Consider the following 14,695-nt stretch of genomic DNA (forward strand, 5'->3'; position numbering starts at 1 on the left):
TAATAGCTTCTAAACTCTTATTGGTTTATTGTTATGGTAACTGCTTATAATTGTAACTGTGACAACTTTGACAAGTTGTGAATAAGCAAATGGTAAAATAATTGTTTTGCTAATTTATTTTCTAGCAAATTGTTAGTTTTGAATGAATGGACGTCGCTTAACTTTGTTAAGTTGTTAAGTACATAGTGTTGGGTTTAAACAAAATTAAATGAATTATATAATTGTTAATGAATATAAGAATTGGTTGTAAAACTGCGATTGGTTGGAGACGGGACAATGGATTGTTAGTTGTTAACAGAGAAATTGTGCCATTGTGTGTTGGAGGCGGCGTGTGTCGAATTTGGCGGAACAATTTGAGGACGAAAAAGGAATTGATCGGCTCGTGCACGTACTAGGGATTGAAGTGCGTGTCGCGACAGGTAAACGGTTAGGGGTTCAACCCTTTCTCGCGGCGGCGGAGGCGGCGGTTTCGTCGAGGGTGGCGCTAGAAGCAAGGCAGCAGCGCTCAAACGGTGATCTAATGGAAGCGAGTATCGAGCGAGGCAGGGGGTGGTGGCGGCGGCGGAGGCTGTGGCGTCGACGTCGGCGTCGTCGTCGGTTCTCGTCGTGGCCCCCACCGGGCGCCGTACCACAATCAAAAACGACTTCCACGGATGTCGTCACGTGACCAGCGGCCCCGTACTTATACTGTAACCGCTCAGTGCCTTCCCAGTTCGGTCGGAATCAGGCGCATCATCGCACCGTAGAAACGAGCGACGCGTCTCCTTCTCCTTTTTCCTTTATTTTCGTTACACAATTCGCATTTCGCTGCAAGAACAAAAGAAGAGGCAGAAGGTGAACGAAATCGAGGAGAAACAAACTAATTTCATACATCATTTCGGCCAGTGATTTATTCTTATATATTTATATATAGTAATATAAAGAAATCTTAAGAACTGAAACCATTTGTCTGTGATCCAGTTTAATAGTCGAGGAGCGGAAGCGTGCTTCCCCAGTGATTATTACTTCTTCAAAAAAATCCAGATTCAGGACGGAGCAAACACACCACGTAAGTATCATCGTCTTCTTGGCGGCGCGCCGTTACGTAATTCCCCTCCTGAAAGACTCTCGCGTTCATCTCGGATCTATCGCATCCCGCGGCGGAACGCACCACACGTGCATTCCCACTTTTGTTACAATTAGCGTGCCGGCTAAACAAATATAGTTTGTAATCTCTCTCTTACACGTTTACTCTCTCTATTTATTTATTGCTATGTTTATTGTTTGCTTTTGTGCCCTCCGGATCCGTTGATAACACGTAAATAAACATTGTGTCGCTGCATTTTCGATAAATGGTTGTGAGACTCTCCACGATCGCGCAGACCTTAGAAACGTCAAACGCACGTGGTCTCATCTTTCTCTCTCCGTGTGGATCCGAAAATAATGCAACTGACAGCAGACCACGCGTTTTTACATCTTCCTGAACGTTACAGAATCTTTAGAAAATTCACAGAAATATCCGTGTTTTTAATAAATTAACGTTACAGAATATCAAGAAATTCTCGCTTGGAACGAAAAGAAATTTGATGATTCAATAAAAATATATAATAAAATCATATAATTATATAAAGTAGGATACAAACTTTATATTACTTACAAAATCTCAATTCACATTACATATAAAAATAATATTTAATTAAATTATTAGTAAAATCAATGAATTAGTTTTATAGAAATATCGAAAATTATCGATAGGAAATTAAAAGAAATTTAAATACATAAAATACATATTTATACCTACATTTTTAGTGTTTAATAAAATGAACAAAATGAACAAATTTTACAAAATTTCGTAAATTCTCGTTAGAAATCAATAATAAATGATTCAATAACAAATATAATAGAATCAAATATTTATGTAGAATAAGATACGAATTTTACATTTTTTTTAAATTACATTAGAAATCAAAAATCAATTACAATATTACTAAAATCACCTATTTTTACTTATATAATTATAAAAATGGACTTTGGGAATTCATAAATAAATTTAATTTGTAGAATGAAAATTTTTAAAATTTACATATTTATACACATCATGAGATAAAATATACATTTTAAGAATGAACGTATCAAAATATCAAACAATTTTACACAATTCTCGCTAGGAAACAAAAAGAAAATTTGACGATTAAAAAAAATTATTCTAAAATTATATATTATTATAAGAATTTTCCATTTTTCTATCTTGAAAAACTCAGGAGATTCAATTAAAATGTTAGTAAATATTCAAATTTTACTATTATAAATATATAATATAGACTTTCTAGACTAAACCAGGATTTCATAAATAAATTTAGAATTATTTTCCAAATAAATCCAATACTTAAAATAAAATGAAAATTCAAGTGTAAATAATTCTTCAAATCCAAAATATTTATACAGAATAAATCTACTAAATCGATCTTAACGAGTAAAATTTCTGGATTTTTTACTCGTATAGTGAAATGTACTTAAAAACACACATGATATGTGTACACAAGTTTTAAAAATGATGTAGAAGGCGCGCAATCCGGGACTTCTCTTCTCATCGTCACTCGTTATGCGAAACGTCGCTCGTTAAGCGAAATTACTCATTTTGCTCGTTAAGCGAGGTTCCACTATATACAATAAACATGTATTAAACAAATCTAATTTGAGAAAATTTACAAAGAAAATATTTCTATTATTAAATCGTTTCTAACGCATTTAATTTCATATTAATTAATCTTTTTATAATCGATTTTGTATATGATAATAATTAAAATACTATTAACTAACATAATAATTATCGTTGGAAAAGACCTTCAATAAATAGCCTTTCCAAAATTAATATTATTTTTTTCTATTAATTACTATTAACATTAATTACAATTCATTTGCTTCTTTTACAATCAAAATTACAACATCAAAAATTTAAATTACCGAAAAGAGAAATAATTAAAAATTGATTTTTTTAACACGTTATTAATATTTCATATGTATATTGTTGACGTAATTATTTGATAGTTGCATCAAATATTGTTATTGTTATTACAATTTTTGTTTATTTACACGATTAAAGAAAACATATCACTTGCCAACAATTACATAACGGTTTAAGTTACAAAATTATAAATAAGCAATTTTGTATTTTCAATTATGTAATGATTATAATCAAATGATCAACATAATCAATTAGTCTTTTAAATATTAAATAAACTTTACATAATTGTATAATAGTTGCAACGAAAATAATAATTTTACTACAAATGTATGATTTTTTTGAACTTTGTAACAAATAATAATGATGATTTTATAGTTATATAACACAATTATTGATATACAGAAATTATGCAATAATTAGTAAACTAATTAAGTTAATTTGTATTACCATTAAGCAATCTGTTAATAATTAAAATTCCAATACCAAACTCAGCGTTTTTTCTTTTTGTTGATTGTTAAATATCAAATATGAAATTAAAGCGATACTTCGAACAGTGCGGCTTCGATCTGTCCGGATTTTATAACAACTAAATCATAATTGAGCAAAATAACTAACAAGTCCTCTATTAGTACGGTTTCAATCTAATTATTTATGAAACGAAGAAAGATTTATGTTTTCTCATATCCCAATAAATTTGTGAAAACAGGATTGGAAAAAAAAATCATTAATTAATTTGGAAAAAGCACTAATAAATAGTTTTCATTCTGAATATAATAAAGCAATACTTCACACAGTGCGGCTTCGATCAGTCCGGATTTTATAACAACTAAATCATAATTGAGCGAAATAACTAATAAAGAAAATTAAGTTAATTTCTATTAGCATTATAGTAATCTGTTAATAATTAAAATTCCAATACCAAACTCAGCGTTTTTTTTCTTTCTGTTGATTGTTAAATATCAATTATGAAAAATGTATTAAGTTACATTCAATTCCATCGGGTTTATATTTATAGTAATTGATATATTTTTGTACGTTTTCATTATGAAATGTAACGTTTATTGCTTTGTAAAACGATACTGAAACTTCCTTTCCGTTCGGTGAAGAATATTAAACAATTTAAACACGTTAGTCGAGAGTGATAGTGAAATGAGGGGAATGTGGGTCAAGGTCTTTTCTTTTAATGTTCGTGCGTGCATTCAACGCGGTTCAACTTACCTATCAAAACTGTTACATTTATATTAAATAATTGAATTTCATTAAGAACACACACACAGAAAAAAGTGTCGTAAAACCAATTTTTTAGACAAATTTAATTAAAAAATTTATAATAAATTAAAATTCCATTAATTTACATGATAAATTAAGTTTTTAATCAAATTTATATATAATCTATGCATATTATTACATTAATATATTTCAATTATGTATGTATGAATCACAATTTCTTGTTGATTGACCTTCTCGTGATGTAAAAAAATGTTTTTTTGTTCCTTGTATAATTGAATTTCATTAAGAACACACACACACACAAAAAAATTGTCGTAAAACCAATTTTTTAGACAAATTTAATTACAAAGTTTATATATTAAAATTCCATTAATTTACATGATAAATTAAGTTTGTAGTCATATTTATATATAATCTTTGCATATTATTACATTAATATATTTCAATTATTTGTGTATGAATCATAATTTCTTGTGGATTGACATTCTCGTGATGTAAAAGAAAGGATTTTTTGTTTGTTGTGACCTTAACTTCTCTGTGCGTGTGTGCGTCTCCAAAAAATTTCCCCGTCTGGACGCGAATTGTGATGTAACAGAGTAAAACCGGAAAAAAACGGCATATAAAGAATGCATAAAAGAATCGGTGTGACGCAACCTTTACCGATTTCGGTTTACGAAAGGTAATAATTTAAGGCGATGCGTTTAATTGTAGTCGTATAATTATGCAACTGTTACGTCTCGCCGAAGAACCGATCGGTATCAATCATATTCCAACATGTTTTCTTATGTAATTTCTTGTTTTAAATTATTGTCTTTTTTTGTTAATTTCTTAATTATCAGGTGTTGAATTTGGAAATTTTCGTTGAGATGAATACATTTTGAGAAGAAGATGGGAAGATTTTTTTTTAATCTTGCATATTTGGAATTTGTGTAGAATGTAAATAGACGAAGAAATATATTTATTTGTCATTATGATGAAGCAATACTTCGAACAATCCGGATTTCATATTAACTAAATTATAATTGAGTAAAATAACTTTCAGAAGTTTATTTTTGTGCAGTTTTAAAATTCCAATAAATTTGTTAAATCTGGATTCAAAAAAAAAAGTTAATCTGGAAAAAGTACTAATAAATAGATTTAATTCTGAAGAGAATAAAGCAATACTTCACACAGTGCGGCTTCAATCAGTCCGGTTTTTATAACAACTAAGTTTTAATTCAGCGAAATAACTAATAATGAAAACAAGTATACAAAATTATTATTTTTTTTATACATACAAGTATAATTGTGCGTTTTTAAAGTCCTCTATAGTACGGTTTTCAAAATCATAATTATTTATGAAACGAAGAAAGATTTTTTGTTTTATAATATTTCAATAAATTTGTTAAATCAGGATTAAAAAAAAATCATTAATTAATTTGGAAACAGTATTAATACATAGTTTTCATTCTGAATAGAATGAAGCAAAACTTCACACATTGCGGCTTTGATCAGTCCGGATTTTATAACAAGTAAATTATAATTGAGCGAAATAACTAATAAGAAAAGTTAGTACACAAAATTATTATGTTTTTATATACACAAGTATAATTGTGCAGTTTTAATGTCCTCTATTAGTACGGTTTTAATCTAATTATTTATGAAACGAAGAAAGATTTATGTTTTATAATATTCCAATAAATTTGTTAAATCAGGATTTGAATCAAAAAGAATCATTAATTAATTTGGACAAAGTACAAATAAATAGTTTTCATTTTGATTAAAATAAAGCAATACTTCGTATAGTGCGGCTTCGATCAGTCCGGATTTTATAACAACTAAGTCTTAATTGAGCGAAATAACTAACAATGAAAAATTAGTAAACAAAATTATTATTTTTTTTATACATACAAGTATAATTTTGTGCAGTTTTAAAGTCCTCTATTAGTACGGTTTCAAATAATCTAATTATTTATGAAACGAAGAAAGATTTATATTTTATAATATTAGTATTTGAAAAAAAATTATTAATTAATTTGGAAAAAGTACTAAAGTGCGGCTTCGATCAGTCCGGATTTTATAACAACTAAGTCTTAATTGAGCGAAATAACTAACAATGAAAAATTAGTAAACAAAATTATTATTTTTTTTTATATATACAAGTATAATTTTGTAGTATTTTAAAGTCCTCGATTAGTACGGTTTCAATCTAATTATTTATGAAACGAAGAAAGATGTATGTTTTATAATATTCCAATAAATTTGTTTAATTGTGCAACTGTTACGTGCATATTTAGTCTCATTAAAGAACTAATCGATATCAATCATATTCCAATAAATTTACATGAGATCTTATGTAATTTCTTGTTTTGAATTATTGTTCTTGGTTTTTCTAATTTCATAAGTATCAAATGTTGAATTTGGAAATATGTACGTTGAGATGAATACATTTAGTGAAGAAGATAGAAAGTTTTTTTTCTTGGATTAATATTGAAATTATTGAAATATTATTTTTTTTAATAACCACCTCTTATCATCAATAAATTAATTCAGTGAAGAAAATACGAAGATTTTTGTATGTGGGATTAATCTTATATAATAGCATTTTTTATAGTAATATAAATCAGTGGTTTGGCCTACTTTACAGAAAAAATATTACTCAGCGCATTAATTCATTTGTTTATGAAAAACAAAAGTTGTTTCTCAATTTGTTAAAGTCTAAATATATTTCATGCCCGAAATCTTCGACCGTTGATACAAATGTAGACCTGGTGAAGGCAAAAATTGACGAAGATCAAAAATTTGTTGGGAAACCAGAAAATGGTCGCTACTTTTTACATCACGATCATGAACTGAAATAACCAACAACTTTCTTGCGCTATCTGGCATCAATGAAATTCGCACAGCACCTTATTCTACTGATCTAGAGCCTTGTGATTTAAAAAAATGAACTAAAGAGTCTTCAGTTCCAATGAAGAGATCAATAATTGAAAGTTGAAAAGCTCCAAAAAGCCGATTTTGAAAGGTCTACTGACTTAAGAAATGTATTGAAATAAATGGAAATAATGTAGAGAAAATACAAAAGGCTGAAAATTAAAACTCGTATTTTGTAATTTCTAATTAAATTATCGATTTTGATGTGCAATTAATATTTCTTAATTAGAATAAAAAATAGTGGTTTATAAATTAATTTACCGAATGTCGAAAATGGGAAGATTTTTCTTGCGTTGAAATTGAAAACTTTTGATTGTAATAAATTAATTGATTGGAAAAAATACTAATGGAAGATTTGTTTCTATGATTATGTGAGTTTTCCAAAGCCACGCATATTAATATTCCATTTACTCATGAAATATGCACACATCAATGATTGATTGCTTGATTGATTCGCCACGTTCCATTTCTCATTACATTTTTACATATATATATATATACACCCTCTTGTTACCTATTTATATCATTTTCCACGCGAAACGAGGGAGGGTTTTGTTTGTATGTGCCGAAGAAACCACGAACCAATTCAATTCCTCAAAATTTGCTTTACATATTTCAAAAGCTTTCTAACTCGCAAGAGAATCTTTGATTTCCGTCCATTTCCAAAGGAAATTGATTGAAACAAGACCGTTTTCCCATAAGGATTGAATTATTGAAAAGAAATTTAAATTAATTATGAAACGAAGAAAAATTTTATTTTTAGAATATTTGTTAAATTTCGTTAATTAATTGAAATGAAAGACGATGAAATATGAAGCAATACTTCTCACAACGCGACTTCGAATAGTCCGGATTTTTGTAATAATTAAATTTTAATTCAGAAAAATAACTTGTAAATTAGTAAACAAAATTCTTAGTTTTTATACTTAAATGATCGATTTCCTTTGTTTTTCTTTTATACAATCAAGTCTATTTTTGTGCGGTTTAAAAGTCCTCAATTAGTACGGTTTCAAACAATCTAATTGTCTATGAAACAAAGAAAGTTTTCTGTTGTAATATTCCAATAAATATGTTAAATCAGGATTTAAAGAAAATCTCATTAATTACTTAAGAAAAAGGACGATAAATATCTTTATTTGTGAATATATCACACAGTGCGGCTTCGATCATGACGGATTTCATATAAAGTAAATTAGAAATAAAAACAGTCAAGATTATTTTTGTGCTGTTATAAAGTCCTCGATTAGTCCGGTTTCAAACAGCAATTATCCGCATTATGCGAGGTTTTTCCTGTAATTTGTTAAAATAATATTTGAATTATGGATTGAAAAGGCCGAAAGGAGAAAATAAATGGTGTTTAACATCAGTAACTAAAATATCGTTAACTAGGTAGGGTCAGTTACTTGAGTGGTCTTCAGCGTAGAGATCCAATTACACCGAATTTCCAAACCGTAAACTAAACAAGCTTTCGAACTGATATTGTTCAGTAGTTAACGAGTAAATTTGGTAACTTTCTACTCTACATGCAAGCAAAACAATCGATTCATCAAAATGAATTCTCGTCACTCAACGAGATTCAGCATAAATCCTTACTATGTGCTATTTTTTGTTTGTATATGTAGTAAGTTAATAATGCGACCTTCGCAGTCGTTATCTGAACTGCTCACGTAATCTAATTCAGAGACTACATAATACTACATAATAAGCTAACAAAAGTAGTTAAAAATAGTGGGTAACATCGATTTAAAACAAATGAATTTCGTGTGGGGGAACGAAAGATAGTAATCATGATTTTAGAGTGGAAAGAAATGTAATTAGTTTCTTGAGTTTACCGTATTTTTGTGTGTGTGTCTAGATTTGTGTGTTTGGTGTACAACCTTGTAACGAATTGTACGTGCGTTTCGAGACGAGTTTCAATAGAAAGCCGACAAACTTCTGTTTGCAATTTGCCAGTGATCAAATATATAGTAAAGAATCCGCGTTTATTTGCAAAACGTGTTAATTTTAAACAGGTAAAACTTTCAGTGTTCATTCAAGATTAGTATTGTCGTTTTTAGATTGTTAACTTTCGTAAGTTCACTTTTATTCTTAGAAGATTTTCAAATACTTTTTAAAATCAAAGTTTTTTTTTTATATCAAAATTTAAACTATAGAGAAAAATATTCAATGAAACTTAAAACTATTTTTGTTACCTTTCTTATTATTAACGTTAATTCTATTGTAATCAATTTAATAGAGAATTTATATGTATACTACAAAATAAGTACATTTTTTTTTAAATGAAAATTTAGTAATTTTTGAAAAAACTTTGTTACAATTTCATTTAAGATTAAGAGAATTGTACCAATATTGAATTTTCACATTTCTTATTGTAGTTTTCTTCACAATTCTCTTCATAATTTTGAAATTAACAACAAATTTTTTTCTATACATATTTTTGTTATAGTTTAATAACGAAGCAAAATCAAATTACTTAAATAATAAAATATAACTTTTCTATCCTTTTTTTTTGTCTTAACCAAGTTTACATTTTTCTTGTTTTTTATTTATACAGACAATAGACAATAGACAATAAGAAATTACTTTTTTTTACAAAAAAAAAACATACTCAATAATATTAGGTGATTCACTAATTTTCACTTTTATGCTCTAATAAATGAGGTAACTATGGGAAAACTAAGAAAGTGAAGGAAACAATTGATAATTACAAAAAAAAAAAACAATACTCGTTCACTTCATATTCTTCAATTGTAACAAAAAATCATGATTTTTTTTCTTTAAAAATCTCAAAATTTTGAAACTCGAAATTTCTAATTTTATGTAACTAAATAATTTGTTTTTAAACTTAATTTATCATTTAATTTCAATCCACCTTGAATTCTTTCTTCCAGTTATAAGAAAGTCATAATTACATCATTTAAATTAATTAATTAAAATTATTTTCCAATTATGGAAATAATAATAATAAATATAAACCTTGAATTCAAGCTTTTTTTAAGTCTATATTTTTTTTAAACGTTTTCTATTTGTTGTTGTTTATAAATTGTTGCAAATAAATTTGGTGTAATTTTGCGAAATGATAATTCGATAATTAAAACAAATATTATAATTTGATTAAATAAAAGTAGGTTTATTGTGTGACGGAGATCATTAATTAAACTAATTGGATTGTGGAGGGAATTGCTGGGGATCTGTGCAAACGATTCCACGAATTAATGCACGATGTTTGCTAATTAATTAGTGAATTAACGTGATCGAATTAATATATTTTTTTTTTGTTAGTTAATGAAAATTCAAGGTAGAAACAAATAAATAAATAAAAAATAAAGTATTTCGAACGAGGTTAAAAATAAATTTTGACAAAAAAAAAAGTTTGATAATTAGATATGAAGTTGTATTATGAATCAGGTTTAAATGATTCATAAAATATACATTTTGATAATTTTCATAACAGTTTTTAATCTGCAATTAATATGGAAAAATAAATAAAACACAAGTACTGACAATGGGTCAAAATGATCCGTTTATATAAAAATAGAAGAAAGACTAATTCTAATTATTTAATGAATCTAACATCAGTTAAAACGCATTCTGAATGATAATAAAAGTTAGATGGGTCACTTTGACCCATCCGTAGTACTTACGAATTAATAAACCCTAATACATTCTGAATGAAAACAAAAGTTAGATGGGTCACTTTGACCCATCCGTAGTACTTACGGGTTAATAAACCCTAACACTAGCTATAAACATTTTATTTTGAAATGTTACATAAAATTTTTGTATCAATTTGTATTTACAAAACTTTTGAAAACTGTTTACCTAACAGATTTGACAGTCGTTGCTTATGAATTAAGTTTGAATATGAAGTCCGAAAATTTATTTTTTTGAGAGAAATATGCTTAAATTAAAAAAATAAATGCTTAATTATTACAACGTAAAAGCAAACATAAACGTAAAAGCTGAACATTTTGATGTATTTTGTTTTAATTTTGGCGCGAATTTTTGAATTTGAAAAAACCGGACACTACTTATGGGTGTTAAATAGTTCTAAATTAGAAAAACATTGAATTAAACGAATTAGGTACTTTTATTTATCAGGTTTGAGTGATTTGTTTGTTTAGTTTTTTTTCTCTATGTAAATACATTATGAGATAGTTATCGTATAAAGTGAAATCGATTGACTTTTTATTTATATATAGTTAACTAAGGTATATACAAAAACCTACTTAAAAAAACGGTACTCAAATTTTAAAAAAGGGATTTTTACAATTTACTTTCACGGAGAAATTTATGGATTTAATCATCTATAGAGCATTAAACAATGAACCAAATTATTCTCTTCATTCACATCTTCAGGTTCTTAAAGATATCTATGAATGGATTTTTTCAAAGCAAGCAATAATCTGTGTTTCTTCTTCGCCACTTTTTCATCATCACAGTCATCTTCTATTTAATAATTTGGATACAATCTTGATTATATTTGTCCAAAAACTTAATGAAGCTACTAGTGAAAGAAATAAACTAAACGTATTTGCCTAAATTTGTCTGTTGATTTTGTAAATTAACTAAAAACTTTACTAAACTAAAATCTTACAGAGACGATTTTGTGTCAACATTTTTATGTTTTCAATCAAATATTCATAATAATTCATTAATTTTTATATTTTAAGTCTAGACACAAAAACCGGTTTTCAGTTGAAAAAAAAAAACCGGTTTTCGAATTACATAAATTTGCTCTAAAAACCGGTTTCTAATGATTAACAATAAAATAATTATTTTGTGTGTATTTCTGATAAACAATAGTGATTGTAACAATTGTTAAAATTTTGAGATTTTTAAAGAAAAAAATCATGAATTTTTGTTACTATTGAAGAATATGAAGTGAACGAATATTGTTTTTTTTGTATTTATCAATTGTTTTCTTAACTTTCTTAGTTTTCCCATAGTTACCTCATTTATTAGAGCATAAAAGTGAAAATTAGTAGTGAATCATCTAATATTATTGAGAATGTTTTTTTTTAAATAAGAAGTAATTTCTTATTATCTGTATAGTTTTGTTACGCATTGATGCTTATTTGATATATATAAAACACAAGAAACATTTAAACTTTGGTTAAATCAAAAAAAGGATAGAAAAGTTATATTTGATTTTCCTTAATGAAGCAATGAAGAAATTATGAAGAAAATTAACTAAAAACTTTACTAAACTGAAATCTTACAGTGACGATTTTGTCTTAACATTTTTATGTTTTCAATAAAATATACAAAATATTTCATTAATTTTTATATTTAAAGTCTAGACACAAAAACCGGTTTTTAGTTGAAAAAATACCGGTTTTTGAATTACATAACTTTCCTCTAAAAACCGGTTTCTAATGATAACCAATAAAATACTTATTTTTTGTGTATTTCTGTTAAACAATCATGATTGTAGCAATCGTTGAAATTGCATTGTGAAATCGTTTGGTGTTAAGCAAAGCGTTGCGAAATCGTTGAAAGACTTGCGATGTAAATTTAGAAGAGTCTCTGGTGTGTCAGTTGTTGCTCTTCTCGAGATCGGTGGAAGTGTGTGCAGCAGCGAGTGAGTAGAGTTGGCGACGTTTCGGAGTGCGGTGGAGATCGATGGGAATAAAATTTAAAAATAAATGTTCGCATGAGGCATCATCATCAGGTAATAATGATGCGTTGGCCACTGTCCATGACGTAACACGGCACATACTCACACACACACAGCCACACATGAATAATAGACACGCTTTGAAACCTCATTTCCTCCACAGCGTGCTGTAGTGTAGTTTGTGCGTATTTTATAGTAGTTAAAAGTGTATTCACTTCGTTGTTTTCCCAACTTAATCTGTGAAACGGTCAGTGTTATTATTATGATTTTTTTTATATTAATTTCATGAAAATTCTCATTGATAATTAACAGATTTTTGGACATAGACTTTTTTTACTTAGACAAATTAATAATTGTGATAATAACAAACATATTTAATATAATAAATCGTCTGGAAATTTTCATATTTATTGATTTCTATCAACATTTTCCACTTCGTTGTTTTCCCAACTAAATCTGAGGAACGGTCAGTGTTATTATTATGATTTTTTTTTATATTAATTTCATGAGAATTCTCATTGATAATTAACAGATTTTTGGACTTAGACAAATTAATAATTGTGATAATAACAAACATATTTAATATAATAAATCGTCTGGAAATTTCAATATTTATTGATTTCTATCAACATTTTTCAATTTTATTTAATAAAACAATTAACGTAATTAATAGTTTGTAAAAAAAAATATTTCAAAATTATCAAAATTACAAAAATACTTTAACTTTTGTATGAAATATTTTTTGTAAATAATAAAATATAAACATTATTTATTTTGTATTTTATTAATTAGTAATAAAGGGAAGAAATATTTTATTTCAAAACGTAATACATTTTAGTTTATATTAATAGAAAATGTATTCTTATGATTATGTGTATTTTTATAATTTCGTAATTGTATAATTTTTTTTGGATAAATGAAGAAATCTACTGTTGTAACCATGTGACACACCTATTTATTCGATTTGTTTGATGAATATACTCAATGTGTGAATATTAGATATGAAGTTATGTCATGAAACTGGAGAGAATTATTATTAAATGATTCATAAAGTATACATTTTTATAACTTTTATAACACGTTTATTAAAGCTTGTTTAGTTTAAGCTTGTACAAATATTGATAAAAACATTGTAATTGCTTCTGAATATGAATATTATTTACAAAATTTATTGGAACTTGTCGATTAATTAAAGACATTTTGTTTATAAAGTGATGTAAATATGACACATTTATTAGTTATGTCAACGTAAAAATTTTGTGAATTTTATATATGAAATTATATAAACTTCTAACTGTTAATATAAGTAGTAACATTAGGATTTAATAATTCTTTAGCATATTTATATTGTTCATAATTTGTTTGTAAAAGATTATTATTTTTTCAAACAAACTAATACAGTTTTATTGGAGAATATAAACAAATTAAATTGATTACTTTTTTTAGTGTTTTATCTTTATTTTATCAGGAACTACCAAAAGTTATCATATAAACAATTATATAGAAATTATTATATAATACTATAAGAATCAGAAGTAAAATGTCAATCAAAGTAATGTTTAATTAGAGAAAATAGAAAAAAAATGGAATTTTATATTTTTGTAAACAAATCAATTTACTTTGCTGATAAGTGTATAAGTGGATATAGGTTTTTTGAATAATTCAGTTTCCGAACAAAAATATTAAGTCCGAACAGATTTCCTATTTGATAATTGCCAATTAAAAACAAATTTTTTATTTTTTTTTAAATAATTTGTAATTATTGTTTGTTTCTATATGAGGATTGGTATAAAGTTTGCAATTGTTTAAGCAGATTCATCATAAAACTCTAATTAATAAACTAATAAATATTATTATTTTTATATAGAATTATTTCAAGAAAAATTTCTTATCGACTTTATACATTGTTTTGGATTTCGAATAGTTCGAATTTCAAACAACTTTTTCACAAACAAATTAAATTAGTTTTATGGATAAATATATTTAAC

The 14,695-nt window shown here is 26.6% G+C and overlaps 1 protein-coding gene across 1 annotated transcript in view; it reads left to right on the top strand.

Moving 5' to 3' along the window:
- The first annotated feature begins 704 nt into the window (after positions 1-704).
- The window catches only part of LOC108563111 (elongation of very long chain fatty acids protein AAEL008004-like), a 35,378-nt gene continuing 21,387 nt past the window's right edge, over positions 705-14,695 (top strand). The window contains exon 1 of the mRNA XM_017921690.1: positions 705-1,048. The gene's annotated coding sequence lies outside the window, so the exon portion shown is untranslated. The remainder of the gene's footprint in view (positions 1,049-14,695) is intronic.

The sequence above is a fragment of the Nicrophorus vespilloides genome, unplaced genomic scaffold (genome assembly GCF_001412225.1).
Source record: "Nicrophorus vespilloides isolate i.1.1-1 unplaced genomic scaffold, Nicve_v1.0, whole genome shotgun sequence".
Lineage (NCBI taxonomy): Eukaryota > Metazoa > Arthropoda > Insecta > Coleoptera > Silphidae > Nicrophorus > Nicrophorus vespilloides.